This window comes from Tenebrio molitor, chromosome 3 (assembly GCF_963966145.1).
Source record: "Tenebrio molitor chromosome 3, icTenMoli1.1, whole genome shotgun sequence".
NCBI classification, from domain to species: domain Eukaryota; kingdom Metazoa; phylum Arthropoda; class Insecta; order Coleoptera; family Tenebrionidae; genus Tenebrio; species Tenebrio molitor.
In genome coordinates, this window is record NC_091048.1 from 27,029,031 (window position 1) to 27,040,688 (window position 11,658).

The following is an 11,658-nucleotide window of genomic DNA, read 5'->3' on the forward strand; positions in this document are numbered from 1 at the left end:
ACAAGGACTGGGGGTGGGCGAGGAGGGCTTCCGCCAGCTGGAACGACAACAACAAGAGTATAATTTTATCACCAAGATTTAGCACGTGTGGCTACTCACTACATTTAGTCAATAATGCGAATTGCCAAATGGACCAAAGATTTTCTATTTTTATTTGAATTTCTTGGCAGATTGCTGCTTCACCTTTTTCAGTCCTACTCAGCCCTCTTGCAAGGTAGTGCGTTGGTTTTCACCAAAACTACACTTAAAGAAACGCTTTGACTATTGCTACAAACCTCATCAAAATACGTTCAGTAGTTTTTTAGTTATAAGCGCTCAAGTGATACATACATACATACATACATACATACATACATACAGGGTGTTATTGAAAGTTGTACAGATATTTTAACCACGAGCTACTGGCTTCATGTAGAACTCGGAAAAAATATCTAAAAAATTCTGTCAAAAAATAAAATGACATTTATTTTTTGAGCTACAATTTTTTTAATTGCTTTCAGTCTTCTAAGTTGTCAAACAACCTCGTAGGTAAAATTTCGGCACATTTTAAAAATACACCCTGTATATCATATTTTATAAAACGTACACCAATGCGGTTTCCTTGTTTTAAAGCATATTTCCTATAGGTTACTTCGCATTGGCGTACATTTTATAAAACATGATATACAGGGTGTATTTTTAAAATGTGCCGAAATTTTACCTACGGGGTTGTAGGACAACGTAGAAAACTTAAAGCAATTTAAAAAAATTGTAGCTTAAAAAATAAATGTCATTTTATTTTTTGACATAGAATTTTTTAGATATTTATATTGTGTTATTTATTATTCTGTTCTTTGGAAGGTTGAGGAATTGAGGATTTCATGTTAAAAATAAAAAACTCACATCACTATACTTCACATTACAAGAAAAGCGTTATATAAGTGAGTGTTCCATTTGTGTAGATTTTTTTTTTCCTAAAATGTACGCTTTTAAAATCACGTTCTGTCCCATTGTTTCATTTTTTTTGTCTCCACCAACCGCACAATTACGTAAGTGCTTGGAGCATTTCAACTCCATAATCTTTCCTGACACGTTAAATCGACCAAAATCGATGTTGTGTCTGGCGCGTAAAAAAATGACAGCAGATATCTTTTTCCTCGTTGATGGTCTTAACTTCGCCATTTGATGCATTCGGCCAGGTGTTGAAAACTCCGGCTAATTAGCGAAGAGAACTGATGCAGCGCCGTAATAAAAAATTAAATCCGGGGCGATTAATTAGATCCGGGCCCCGGAGCCGCGTCCGGCGCAAGAAACGCACACGTGGCCCGGGCCAAATTGGCCGTCAGACGTAAATCCGGCGTCGCGATTTATCAAGTTTTCTTTGATGGGAGTTGGGGGCGGCCCGGTCCTGTTTACCCGATGATTATGACGAATTCAGCCACTTTGGCTCATTAAGTCGCGACGACTCGAGCAGAATCCCTCAGTAATTGCCGGCGAGAAATATAATCGCGCCAATTAAGTTAATCCCGCCTCTGATACAACATACCCCTGGTGCGGCCCTGCGCCGGATCTGAATTAGCCGGGACGCCAACAATTTTACGAGGGCGCGTCTTTTCGAGGCCCAGCTGAAAGCGGGACTTGTATAAACACTAATAAGAGGTAATTTGGTGGAGACGCCGCCCCCGGGACCGGCGATCGATTTTTCTAAATAAATTAAAATCGACGGAATTCCGGTACAGCCGGCGGAAGGGTTGTAGTTATTTTGGCGGAGTGTACAAGGGTTGCATTAATCTCGTGCTAATAGGACAGGGTAAATAATTTAATTAAATCCGCGATAAGTGTTATAACGGGATTAGGATGGACAACCCTCACCACCGAAAAATAGACCGGGTCCACCGGAAAATCGAATCCGGCTCATATTTTAGCCGATACGATGAAAAATTTAGTGCGACCGTCGACGATAATGGCCCTAAATTATCGGACCGGACAAATCCGGACAGCTTCCGGAGGCTCGAACGATTTAAAAAGTGCCGGAGTGCAACGGATCGGACCGTCTAGACGGGTTCGAACCCCCCGAGCTCTACTTTTTTTTGTTTCGATTTGGTAAATCTCCTGGAGTGGTTCTACTTTCAATTTTCGAATTGTCTGTTTATTAGGCGCCATATTGGAAAGTTGAGAGTTAATGTAACAAGTTAGGGAGCGACTTCGGTTGGAGTTCTTTTGCTCTTCGACAACTTCTGGAGTGTGGGCGAGCGGTGCTTAATGAAAGATAACTCCAGGCTTTTGGATTGTTTCGTTTCCATTCCGGAGTGGAAATAAAAAGGGAGCGAGCGCGGATAAAATTGCAACTATGTGACCCAAAAGTCTAAAACGAAATTTATTCTTGTGTTTGTTTGGACTGTTTGTCATTAGTTTTATTACAAATTAAATATTTAACAGTCCAAGATAAGCAAAGTCTCGCTGCATTTATGCTCTAGAGTCTAGAGTCTAGATTTTGTTGTCTATTTACACAAATACGTTCAAAAAGAGTTTAAGAGCTGCCGTCTTCACTTCTTACTGACTAATCAAAATTTATGTTGATCAAAAGAATGTAAGTACTTTTTGTACTTAATATGTACTTTTAAAACTCCCGCGATAAATGTACTCGTATTTTCGTTGTCTCCAGCATCTTTCCACATTTCATAATTACTTAGGATTCTGTAATAATTTGCCTAATCTTGTTTACTACTCTCAGCTTTCGCTGGATTTTCAATGGATTTTCACCTTTTACCTACTCTCTGAGCTCCAAGATTATCGTAAATGTTTTTAACAACGTGTTTAAACGCATACTTACAGACTGTCTATAAAAGAATGTAGGATCGTAGTTGGCTCTGGAATTTGAATTTGCCACCTCGTTTAAATTCATGAAATACTAATCGCAAACTGTCAAATATTCACAAGCTGTCAACACAAAATTAACCTAACCTCATTATCGCTTTGGAAGTCCTGCTTTGTTTTTTGCGTTCCTGGTCTGTTTATTTTGAAAAAGAAAACTTTTTCCATAGCTAGATAATTTCCGGTGGTATTGTCTTCACACTTGAACAAAATAAGGTCATTGTAATGTCTTGTGACCGCAACAGTGTTAAAACAGACTAAAAATTGACTGAGAAGATGTTTAGAGCCCCGTTAGAGAAAAATGGAGGACACTTTGAGCCATTTCTTTAAATTTCATTATTACTTTTTAAACTGAGTCTCTGATGGGGTGTTGAGACCTATCAATAATGCATTTCATTATTTTATTTTTATTTCATTTTCTTTGTAAAGCACCTATTTTGTAACCAGTAAAACCCCAATTTGTTCTGAGGGTTGCATATCGTAGATCATACTAACATTATTCGATTTCTGGTGAAAGAGTGGGCAAACTTTCAACGCCTACTAGGATCCTACATTCACTTATAAAATAGACACTGTACAAATTTGCCATCCCTCAATTTCTGGATTCATATACATGGTGATTCATATAGTATCATACAAACTTTAACCGGTGGTAGATTCCAACCCCTAGACACTCTTACAAAAATGTCTAGGTTCTAAGGTTAAAATTGTTGTCAAAATAAAACTAAAGCGAAATTTATAATACCAATATTTTCTCTATAGCGACAATTGTTTGCTTCTATTATGACATTCATGACATCTGTTATACATTGGACGTAAAAAACTGTCAGTAAGGTACTTAAAATTATTGAATTAAATATTCGAATTGCTATCCCCCACCCCGCAGCTTGTTGACAATGAGCAAGTTTATGAAGAAATTTCCCCTGTTTTAGTTTTGTCCCCGCACCCAATCAAAATTAAAATTTCTATACGTTGTGTTTCTGTTAAATGAGTCATTTTCGAAAACGTTTTGTAAAACAAATAACACATACGAATGAAATTGACAGTAACATTTGACTGTTTGATTTACCTACTTGATTTTTTGACTTGTTTTTGTTCGTTATAAAATTTATTTTTTCCAACTGCATTTTTTTTCAAAAATTTCCTTATGTAAGATAACAAAATTTTTATACTGTCATTTAGACAATTAAAAGGGCTATCAGAATCAAGAAAAAAAATAGGGGGTTTCCATTTAAAAAAACTATCGATGACGTCATAACTCGAAAACAAATGACTGCTTGGAATTTTCTTTGATACTAAAACATGTATTTTTATAAACTAAAATTGACCTGTCCAAAGATTTTTTTGAAAAAAATTTTGTTTAATTTTTAAGGAATTTATTCCATACTTTTGCCGCACATTGTACAGAGTAATAAGTTGTAAAGTGCCAACTACTTATTACGTAAACAAGTCTGTTTAAATCTTGTTAATATTCAATAAATACTCGGGACTTCTCTAGTCTAAAATACAAAAATCATCGTGGTTTCTTTGAAGGTCATCCTGTACAGCCCCAAGAATCGTTTTCTGGTCCAATAAAAGAGTGGAGAATGTCGTAAGAGCAAAACATGCTTATCAACAGTTATTCCCCAGAGATTAATCTAAACATTCCAAGAATCAAAGCTAATCTCAATTGATTAAAGTAAAGTCCCCAACTCGTTACAATAACAATTAGCGCTGGAATCTGTAGAGTACAGCAATATTTGCAAAATAATCGACAAGCGAATATAAAAGGTGCTGAAACAATAGCAAACGGTGTCAGTTTATTGAAGATCACGATGAAGCTTACAATCTTCGCATTAGTTGCTTGTTTCTTCATTTTACAAATTGCTGCTTTCCCTCTTGAGGAAGCGGCAACAGCTGAAGAAATCGAACAAGGTAACTGCGAGTATATTACAAATTGTACGTAAGTAATACTTGATTTATTGATATTTACAGGCCAACACATTCGAGTAAAGAGAGTGACATGCGACATTCTTAGTGTGGAAGCTAAAGGTGTTAAACTCAACGACGCCGCCTGTGCTGCACATTGTCTCTTCAGGGGCAGAAGTGGAGGTTATTGTAACGGAAAGAGGGTCTGCGTTTGCAGATAACGAACTTGATTTCGTATTTTTATAAACAACATGACGATAAATAAAAACTGATTTACTTCAAATGTAATGTTTCTTTGGCTGTAACAAAAACGACGTAAGTACGAGAGTTTTTTTCAAGAATCATTGTCGACGCGTTTCATCAATGAAGTTATTATCGTCAAACCCAAAGAAATTACTCCACGCAACTACTTGTTCCACTTTTTATTTCTTTTTCCTACGCTTTTAGTTGAGAATTGTTGTAGTGTAGATATACAAAAGGGGAATTAGGTGGTAGTTCTCTACAATTAATAATTTAAGAGGTTCATATTTAATTCTGATAAATTTTCTCCTGTCCATATTTTCTGCGAGCAGTTGACAGATGGGAATGAAAGAAAGACGCGCCGGCGTGCAATTGCAGAATATTTGAAAGACGACCACTGGCTTGAAGTTATAACGATAAATAGGTCGTATTTAAGAAATTTTTTGTCAGGAGAAGAGATTGTATAACTCATTGGAAACATTTTTCAACTTTGCAGTAAAATTTGAAGGATATTTTTTGTGACATTTAAATGACACAAGTGACCTTGTTGCCTTTTGAACGTCAAAATTCTGTAAAAGAAAATTTTGTTGGAAGTTGTCCGTTGACGAAGACGTGTCATTATTTTGCGTTGCTTGCACCTTGTGCAACTTCTTGCATTGAAACAAACGTCAGAATGGCGAAAGAGTGGTAATTAATAAGATGCTTTGAAATGTACACTGACGGACAAAAAAATTGTCGCCAAAATGTCTTTCATTATTTTTTTGTGTAAAACATGCTTGCAAGCCTTCACAATAATATGTCATAAGTGACATATATGGCAAGTGAGTTTCTGTCTAGACTCGCCTTGGTTAACCTCAAAATTAGAAGTATGATTTACATTAACGAAACATTAAATAAAATAACAGTGCCGCCAAATGAGTGACGACAATTTTTTTGTCCGTCAGTGTACATTTGGGGGTTTTCTGTTTGACAGCGGCAGTGGCGCCCCCTGTGGGGTGCCGTCGTCGTTTCCGTCGTACCGCAACGCCGTACCGTAACGCATCGCCGTCGGTACGGTCGGTTACGTGGTACAGTTGGTTGCAAAAAAATCGGGAAACGAAAATTTTCCTAATGTAAATTTGATTTTGTCAGTTTGACAATTAATTGTGTACTTGACAATACCTATCAAATAATTTTAAAAAATGTCATTGAATTTTGACGTTATTAATTCTAACCTATCTCTCGTAAGAAGGTTTCACACTATAGGTATAAAAATTGTAAAAATGTGTCAATTTTATTCTGACAGTTCCCGTTTTTTTTGCAACCAACTGTAACGGTCCGGGCAAATTTCCGTTAAAGGCCGTATTTCAAATTCGCCCTTGTGACAGTTTCGTAATTTCGCTTTAGCGAAAAGGTGCGTGACAGCGGAAAATTCACCAACCTACAGGTCTAGAACTGCAGTTATTTTCAATAATGGTTATTTTTAACATTACAATTATTTATCGAATTTTCATCAGTATTTAGACACTGTAAAATTAGTCTATTCACATTTTCCACAAGCTCTGACAAAAAAGAAAGTAATTAAAATGTACTCATAAACTTGATATATCACGTAACGAAGCGTCAACTTCATACTTTCGTTACCCACGCAAGAATTCTTTCACAAAAGAGAATTATTGCTGCTGTTGCTTTTGGCAAAATATTTGTACGTTGCGATGTTTACGACCACGGTAGAGGCATGAATATCCTTGATGTTGTCTGATTGTTAAGGTTTCTAAATATGTATCTTGAGAAAAACAGGAAAATTTAATCAACAATTTTAATTAAGCTGCAACATTATTTTTTTGCGGATTAAACATAATATCGTGCGATCGAAAATAAAACACTTCAGTTGGCACCGCGTAAAAATTTAATTCAAATGTCATTAATTACAATAGTAACTGAGTGATAAGTGCTATTTAATTGATGTCCCGACTTTACGAAGGTCATTTGAAAGCGAAAAGAGTAGCATTATGTTTGGAAGCTGAAGGCAGACATTTCGAAGATTTACTCTGGTTCGTAAATACGATTGGAGCTCCTCATTTACAACCGAGAGGTCATACATAATGCACACCTTTATGAAAATCAAGATTTAAACTTTCTCAAAATCACTAACCTAACTTTTAAGACTGGGATCTGATAATTGAAATTTTAGCGAATCGCCAACTGAAATTTTTGGTCACAGCTAACTCTGATTTTTTTTTTTCGATCTCACGATATTTTATGCTGTAGTAAATAAACATCATTATTATACAGCGTTATTACATTACAAATGTTCCTAACATCGTAGTCGGCTGTGATTTATATGTATACGTGTAGATTTGCCGCTTCGCATTTTCTAGATTCATGGCATAAATTTGACATTTGACATGTTGCGCCTGTCACTTTGCAGTTTTCATTGTTCATCGTTTTTCGACGTGTAAATTACGCTATTTCCAGTTTGTTACGGCAGCAAACGATTCATTTTCACGATTACCCCGAGCAGGACATAAATTATTGTAGCACGAAGTAAACATTTCGGTGAAAAATCGTGATCAAATGTTTAGAACATAACGGTGGACATTTTCAGTGTTTTCTTTGAGAACACATCGTAACAATTTTTTATTTTGAAATCACATTATTATTTAAAATCCCCTTGTTTTTAGGCAACCAAGTAATCACACAATTTTCTCTTCAGTAAATCTGTGATCAAAAACATTTACAATAAGATAAACCATTATGCAGTTTTCTATGAGCTGGATCAGATGAAAATTCAACAAAACCGCGAGTTTAATACACTTTGGAACTCCTAACAGGTTTGAAATAAAAATGGTGTGGGATCTGGGGCGCTAGTGTCAATATTGAAGCGGCGCGAGCTGACCCATTTGCCTTGATTTAATAGATTCGGAATAATTTGCGAGCGTTGAAAAGCGAGTTTCACCACGAATTTATCAAAAAGTGTTTGGGAACTCGTGGTCCGGACCGTCGCGTTTTTAATGAGGGCAAACGGTGAAACCGCCCTCGCCCCTATTAGCGCCGCCACTTATTTATTTGTTTATACGAGTTTGCGACCCTCGAAATGTGTTTACGTCCGTAAGCGGAGTTGCCGGAACCGGAACCGGATCGTAGGAGTAACGAGCGAGTCCATTCGAAACAATTTTTTATTGGAGGCGGTCAGTGCAGCGATCAATCAATCCGGTGACTTTTAATTTGTGCGGGTACCAGTCCGGAAAAAGGGATTTTCCCGCTTAATCGCCGACCGAGAGCCGGGAAAATTTCGAGTCCGGTCCGATGGATCCGGCGGTTATAACGTTAATCGAGTTACAAAGGACACTTTTCCGGTCGTAACATACACGACGATCCAATCATCTCGTCCTAATTAGTTCGTATTTTTGCCGTTGCGGCGCCACAATAACCCACCAACTTCGGCCATTAGGAACGTGCTAATAAGATTTCCGGGTAGCATGACGCCGCCGGTTGACTGTTATTCCGGCATTAGGCCCCGGAACACTCGAATTGTCTCGTAAAACACATAAATTTTTCATTTGTCATTTGCAATGGCCGCCGCCGCCATCATGAATTATTCATCCTGGTGAAAATGTTGTCTCAGGAGACGGCGGCGGCCTTCGAGTCCCACCGATACACCGCAAGGAAGACAACAGCTCTCGGGGAAGACTCTTAATTCGCCGCCCCACCTCGCTCATCAGAGCCGCGATCTGTGTTTCCTTTTTATGCGGCACGCATCAACGCAATAAATCTCTTTTTTCCCGAGCTTTTAGCCACAATCGCAAGTAACGCGATCGGGGGCGGGGGACCGAAAAATTAATACAAGGCCCCGGAATAATAAAAGGCCGGGTCGGCCGTAAATGCGGACGTTTGCGCTTCCGGCCGATTCAGCAAGTCCGCCCCGGCCCGGCCCTGCATCAATCAAATCGAATTAATTTGAATCCGAGGTCTAAGATGCGGCCGGTCCGCATCTCGGGGGCCGTGTTAACACGGAGGGACATCCGCAATCAGTGCCGCCGACAGATGGTGGCGGTGTCGGCTGTGATCGATTGCCGCTCGCACACGACGATTTACTGGGGACGGCAAGGAAAAAGGAGACATCGATCATGAGAGGATAAGTCGGGCGGTAAAAGTTACCCGGATTGAAGGGTGCATCGTTTAACGCTGGAAATTGAGAATGAAAATTGCAAGATTTTTTTCTTCGACGACATCGCGCTGAATAAATTTCGCACAGATAAATACGATCGTTTTGGAAGAATGAAATCTGTAACATGTCCAAGTCACGATTTTCTGATTACGAGATCTTGAACGATGGATACATTTTTCACAAATAAATTATGTACAGTGTGGAATAAAATGAATTACATCTAGTTACCTTTTTAATTTTTGCACATGTAAATTTTCCTGTACCGCTCTACTTTTTTTTTTGAAGTGCCGAACTATTAGTTCTGTCAATAAATGTCATCAATCGAATTGACAATTGTTACAATTTACTAAATTGAATTAACAAACGTTGGTGGCCACTTTCAACTCTAGCTGTGACTTGCTTTTGTTAGCTCCTTTTTAATTTCAATTTCTACTTTGCATTCATAACATCCCTTCGCAATAAATCACGTTTGGAATTTTGGAATATTTTGAGGTTAGGCTTTCTTTTTTTTTGTAGAGCGGCATTTCGTATTTTTACAAGGGGAACGCAAAGGTAACTAGGTGTAAATCATTTTATTCCACATTGTAGCTATTAATATAACGAGAAGATTATGGGATTTATAATATGCAAGGACGTTGCCAGGTGACGAGGCGATTAGCCGAGTCACCTGCACAACGTCCAAGCGTTGTTTAAATCCCATAATATTCGAGTTATATTTCAAACTTTATCGTATCATTGTATCTAACGTGTTATGAGCGCGTAACTAATGTATTATTATGACTAACTAACGTATTATAAGTAACTAAGGAAACTGAGTTATTCGAATATTATGGACTTCATAATTATCAATAAATGTGTAACATAAAGTAATCATAATCGTTAATGATACGATAAAGTACATAATTGAGCAATATAGGCAAAACACACGCACATAGAATGTACGATTTACTTGCGGTTATAAAATAAAATAAAAATAAAATAACATTTTCTTTGTACAAAAAAATACTGTTTTCTACGACTGTTAAAAACTGTACCTACTATATTTTACTATTTATAGTGCATAAAACATCTGTTTATGCTTACGGTAATAGTGAAAAAGAATTAAAATAGTATGTTATGCAACAAGGTTTATAAACGCTTTTTTAGTCACGAGTTTTATTAGGCACGAACGTAGCGTGTGTTTAATAAATTGCGTGACAAAAAAGTTTATAAACGAGTTGCATACTATACTTTTTCTACGAAACGTTAAATTACCAACTTGACGTGACCAAAAAATGCAGAAAGTTCAAGCGTGTTTAATACTTTAATATGCCGAAAACGCCCTAATGCACATTAAATCGTGTCCAATGAACAATCATATTTAAAGTGCCATTTTATACAATATTTGTCAGTGCACTTTAGAGAAGTGAGTAAAAAAAACTATTGAAGCGTGTCGTTATTTCACTCTGGCGTTATTTGCACTGGAAAAGCTGATTTATAAGAGTGCATTGAAACATTTGAAAATGTATCGCCATCTTAGCTTTAGAATTGTTAATTTAAGATTTTTGTTTTAAGGTTTTCACAAAATGTCTTTTTTCATTTATTAAATAATATACTTCTTTATGTACGTGTTGCGTAATAGTATATTATTGTAGGAATTTAATAAGATGCTCTATTATCACATGAGTGTGTTTAAAGCACGACGAGGGTAGCGAGGAGTGTTCTAATGGAACGAGTGTGATAATACGTCTCATTAAACGAGTGTAATATACTATTTTATCTACTTTGCTTTACTAATTCCTGAAATTTCGGCTGCTCAAGTTTTCATATTAGACTAGGGACTTTTCCGTTGGTTGGTAACAGACATTTTTCACAAAAATGTAATTTTATATTTACTAAATTTACTTCGTAGCTTCACTCTTTACCTTGACGTCTGACGTGAAACGGCTTATGTTTAATAATACAATTCATTATTAAACTGTTTTCGATATAGGTAATAAAAATCACAAGTGACTTATAATAAGTCATGGGTGTATTTTATGACTAGCATAATGTATCTATAGTTACGTAAATAATAAACGTATAAAATCTGGTACTTATAAGTAAGTCACGGGTGTAATCTATGACTAGCATAATGTATCTATTGTTACGTAAATAATAAACGTATTATTTAATGGTCGTAGATAAAAGATATTTATCACTATATTATTATTCGTACTGACACTACATATAACAAATTCACTTTCTTTTTCTTGTAAATCACCAAAGAATTTTGTAAATTTTGACCTACTAAAAGAATTCTCTTTAAAAAAATCAGCTTTTATTTGAGAAAAATATTTCATTTATTTGGAATAAGCCTCTATCGTTAATTTTGTAACGAAAATGCCAATTTAATTTTTCCGCTAATGTAAAATCACATTAAAAGCATATTTTGGCATTTATCGTAATCCTCAGCGGAAAATAACTTTTCCAATCAATTTTTTATGGGTCGTCAACAGGACACATTACATTAAAAATTTTTCCTGAAT

The 11,658-nt window shown here is 36.5% G+C and overlaps 1 protein-coding gene across 1 annotated transcript in view; it reads left to right on the forward strand.

The window, feature by feature from the left end:
* The window catches only part of LOC138126020 (ly6/PLAUR domain-containing protein 2-like), a 58,175-nt gene that overhangs the window by 21,490 nt on the left and 25,027 nt on the right, over window positions 1-11,658 (forward strand). The window lies entirely within an intron of this gene.